Source organism: Corvus kubaryi, unplaced genomic scaffold (genome assembly GCF_017639235.1).
Source record: "Corvus kubaryi isolate FWS band 111438036 unplaced genomic scaffold, C.kubaryi_AGA036_p1.0 61900, whole genome shotgun sequence".
Classification (NCBI taxonomy): domain Eukaryota; kingdom Metazoa; phylum Chordata; class Aves; order Passeriformes; family Corvidae; genus Corvus; species Corvus kubaryi.
In genome coordinates this window covers 1-4662 of record NW_024581425.1, presented here as the reverse complement: position 1 = coordinate 4662, position 4662 = coordinate 1, and the positions used below count along the sequence as shown (strand labels likewise).

Sequence of the window (4662 nt, the reverse complement as noted above, 5' to 3'; positions counted from 1 at the left end):
CGGGCCGGGGTCCCGGGCAGGACCCGCCGGGCAGCGGCGAGGGGGGGCCGGGTGGGCCGGCGGAGGCGCCTCTGCGCCGCACAGGGTTAACGACGGCGGGGCCGCGGGGGCCGGCGGGACTTGTAGGCGCCGCGGCATGACGGGAGCTGCCGCGAGTCGCGGCCGGGATTCGCCGGCAGCGGCCGTGACGGCGCCCGCCTGCTCTGGGGTGGCGGGGTCGCAGCCGTCCCGTCGGGCGGGAGGTCAGGTGCGGCCCGGCCGCGCTCAGCCGCCGCGCTGGGCCGGCCCGTGCCCGGCCGGGGGTCTCGGCGAGCGCAGGCGTTATCCCCGCGCCCTGAGCAGCGGCCTCGGGGCGCGGCCCGGCCGGGTGCGTGCCTCGGGCGCCGGCAGTTCGGTGCCGCTTTTGCCCCTTCGCCCTGGAGCCGGTGGTGCCGGGGCGCCCGGCCAGCCCTGGCCAGGCCCGGTATCGGCGGTGCCGGGGCTTCCCGGTGCCGCTCGCTGCCCGCGGCTCCGCGCCCGGGCCGGGCCGTGGGGCATCACCGCGGTCCGGCAGGGCTCGCCCGCAGCCGCGTCCTCCCGAGAGGGATTTGCTTTGGTTAAACCACACGGGCGGCTCGTCCGCGCTGGCTCTGGGGCTCCTGCCGCCCCGCCGCACCTGTGGCTGCTCGGGGCCCCGGAGCGACAGCGGCTCACAGGCTCACTGCGTGTGCGGAGCTTTGCTTCCACTTTGTGCTGAGCTCTGCACCGAACCCGAGAGCAGATAGATGCCTTCCTGCGGCCTCCGCCGCTCAGCTTGCGCGGATAGCAAAGGTTGGCACGTGGCAGCACGGGATCGAATGCGTTTATCTGCAAGTTGCGGGTTTTTTTCTTTGAGTTTTAAAGTGTGAAGTGGAGGAATTACGATGCGTGAAGATGCTGAAGTGCTTTGAAGTTACGGGGCAAGCCCAGGAAGCAAACAGGACTTCCTAGTTTACCTGATAGAGGGGTGTTTTTTCTCCGGACAAAGCGGGGAGGAAAGAGAAAGGAGGAAATGTACTACGTGTTAATTTAATTTATGCCAATAGTGCAAAGTCAGCTCTTGTTAAACCTTCTGATGTTTTAAAGTCACTTGTTAATTAACTAGAGATAATGTGCTCCGTGTATCAAAGGAATGACAAATAATAAATAGGTCTGAAGTGAATGTAGTAAATTTTGTTTGTGTTTTTATCTTTTCCTCCTTACGTTTTGGAAGCAGATCTTGAAAGACAGTGGTGTCATGCATCCGCAGTCATCTGAACTTGGGGCTGAGCATGCTTAAACTTCTCTTGGGAATGGAAAGATTCTTGTTAGGTTATTTTCCTTGCTAATAGTAATCCTCTTGAGATTCAGAAGAAGACTAATTTATTAGTTAACTAATAAATAAAGTGCAAAGAAAATGACACTGTTGCAGTCAAACAACAACAAAAAAGGAAATATGCCGTAGTAGGCTTGTTTTCTGTTGCTCATTTTCTTCGAGAGGTATGTGAGGAGCTCTACAAACAGTTTTTGTGTTAGAAAGCATATCAGATTTTGCCAGTGATATCACCTGAAATGCAGTTTTTAAAGTACACATAGATGGTTCTCAGAAGAAAGAAAACAAAGAAGTGAAATATATGGGTTTTTCCAAGGGAAGGTATTGTTCTAGTGAAGAAAAAAATGTTGTTTTGCATGTAAAAGAAAATGCTGGGTAGCCACAGAAAAGGGATAAATGCCTTAAGTGCCAGCTTTATAACCCCTGGTGGTTTGGACTTGCAGCGTGAAGCTGTTGAAGATGGCTTGAGATACAAAATCAGCAAGTTCAGAACAAAATGAAACAGAAAAGGTCAAGGCAAGGAAAATATGAGTAATCTATTGTAATGTGCTTTAAACTTACTAGTGTATGGCCTACTCTGTTCCCATTCTAAGCAGTGCTTTTCCAGTTTTGCAATAGTAGGTTTTCCTGGATTCTGTTTTCTTACTCTAGTGGCAATGCATTAGCACTGCGATTGTGCTTTAGCACAAGAAAAATAATACATCCCCTTTCCAAAAATGTATAATCTACCTGCAAATACTGTACTGTATTAGCAGTGGAAGCTAGAGGTAAAGGGGTCAAATAGTTGAGGGTACCCAAAGGAAAGACAAGATTAATAATAGAGATTATCTAATCTGGCAGCCGTTGTACACTTAACAGTAGGACAATTTTTGAAGGCCAAAATAAGATCACAGAGAAATTAAAGGTGGGATGAAATGCAGTACAGTTTTAGTAAAAAAAGACTGTGCAAGACTATCTCTTTACCTTATGTTTCATTGTGAGGAAACTTTGGTAGAGGAGAACATTTGATAGTGTACCATGTGAGGAAATCATGTAAAATGGAGAAAATTTGGATTAATTGCACTGTAAGGTGACTTTGGAATGAACTGACAGATAGTAGGTGGAGAGAGACTGTGCTGCTGGAAAGAAGGCTGCAAACTGGAGTTTCCGAAGACTATTGGAATTCTTTCCTTAGTGACACTAGTGTCATAAAATCTTATGACACAAAACCGGTGGACTGTATTGATAGAGCGGAGGATTAGAATATCCATGTGCTGACAAGATGAGTCAAAACTGAGATTAATAGAATTAGATGAGATTTAGTGATGTGAATAGAAACTGATCACAATTTTTCTAGAAGAGTTCATCACTTCAGTGACAGGTTGGTAGTTGGTGTAATAGTCAGTATCAGCAGAATGATAGCATGTGACATGGTTGAGAAAGTAAAATTTTTAACAAAGTGTTAAGGGATGGATTTCCTGGATGTATAGAGAATATTACTGTCAAAGTATATGGCATTAGTAAGACCTTATCTGGAGCCCAACTATCACCCACATTCAGATAAATGGGTTCAAACGGATGGAAGAGATGCAGAAAAGGACCACATGGATGTTAAGAGGAATAGAGAGGCTTAACAGAAAGACACAGAAGTGACAATTACACTGTTATATAAGGATGGAAAATAATTATATGAGCTCAAGATTAGAGCAAAACAAATGTGTGTAAAAGGGATAATGGGTAGACTTTGCTGGAAATTGCAGGAAGAGCTCTTAACTATCAGACTAACGATATTCTGGAGCAGTTTCAAATGAGAAAGAAGTATAAATTTCTTTTAAAGGGAAGTTTGATATATCCAGGAAAGCACATCAGTGTTGAGTTCTGCATAGTAGCGGGGAATATGAATCAGGAGCCCTGGATATCCCCTTGCATAATACTGCATTGTTGTGTATCAGTAAAATGGATTCTGAGATGGATATGTTCATTTACATTTTTAAAATGCTGCTGTTTTTTGTCTTATTAATTTCCTTTTAATATGCCCCTTAATAGCAACAGAGTAGTTTGGTTGTGTTTGCTGCGAACGAACTGTGTGTTTGGTTTGGACACTATGGCTGAAGGTGAATTCATGCAGTGCTACCTGAGTTCTTGTGCCTGGATGGGTTACTTGTAGGAGTCTTCATGGAACAATTTTTAGGTAAGTTTTTAGCCATCTAGGCCAAGGCAATGTTGCATTCTAAAATGTATGTATAGTCAGCTTCCTTGGGATGTTACCTGAGACCTTGTGTCTTTTTTTCCTGCCTTTTGAATGGCATAGTTTTTACATACAGCACTTAGTGCAGTACTGAGGAATTAACAGAAGAACCTAAAGATTAAAGAATATTGCTTTTCAGCAAGGCTGCTGTCCTCGAGGCAGACAGTTTAGATTTTTACTTGGCTTTTTGGCTTTTGGGAAATCTCCACAGGGCAGAGAGTTAAGCAATCATTACTCAGTCATCCATTTTAATTTTATTTTTCAGTCCACAGCTGTAGCAGGTTATTCAAAGGGAAATAATATGTTTTAAGGGGGTAACTTCCTGTTCAGTAGTCAACAGAAAACAAAGTGGTAGAATCAATCCAATCATCAATTTATGCGTTAAGTGCTAGCAGTGGCACTTTGAGTAGTTGCTGAAGCAAAGAAGTGAATGGATTATAAGAATTAAACTTCCTTCATATGCCTAGAGGTGAACAAGTCATGAAAATGGAAGGCTCATGTAGTATGAGACAGTACGAAAGACTAGGAAGAAAGACAAAAAAAATGTATTATTTCTAAATGGTTACTTGTACTTTTTTTCTTTAAAGTGGGATTTGAGCTACAGACATTTATCTTGAAGCTTATAGGGCAGAAGTGTTACCATGAAGTGATGGTATGAGTGTGGAATGAAACATACTCGGTTGTTATTTAACCCAGATTCCTGAAAACTATTTTCCTCTTCCATCATGAGTCTGATTCTTTAAGGAGAATAATTCCTATTCATAGCAGGTTCTTTCTCTTGTTCTTTTTTTGACCTTTTTGAATTGGAAGGAAGTCGTGGACTTCCCGTTGAAATGGTAGGAGCACTGTGTTAGGCCTTCAGCAAAGGAAAATTTTCTGACCTGATTTGCCCGTGTCATCCTACAAGGCTTTCTGCCATAAAAAAAGGCACTTCCACTGGTGCCACTTGTTTCTAGTCCTCTTGTGCTGTATTTTGCCTTTTGAAATAACACTGATTGGGGGAGCAAAGTCATGGAAGTGAGCAGCATTCATGTGATAAAACTGATAATGACATTGTGTGACTCAATAACAAAAGCAAAACAGCTCATATTTTAGTATTAAACAA

General features: G+C 44.4%; 1 long non-coding RNA gene across 1 annotated transcript in view; it reads left to right on the top strand.

Annotated features, from left to right (window-relative positions):
- The window catches only part of LOC121672409, a 52570-nt gene extending 47914 nt beyond the window's left edge, over window positions 1–4656 (top strand). Inside the window, exon 5 of the long non-coding RNA XR_006018875.1 lies at window positions 3356–4656. This is a non-coding gene — a long non-coding RNA (uncharacterized LOC121672409). The remainder of the gene's footprint in view (window positions 1–3355) is intronic.
- The last annotated feature ends 6 nt before the right edge of the window (window positions 4657–4662 follow it).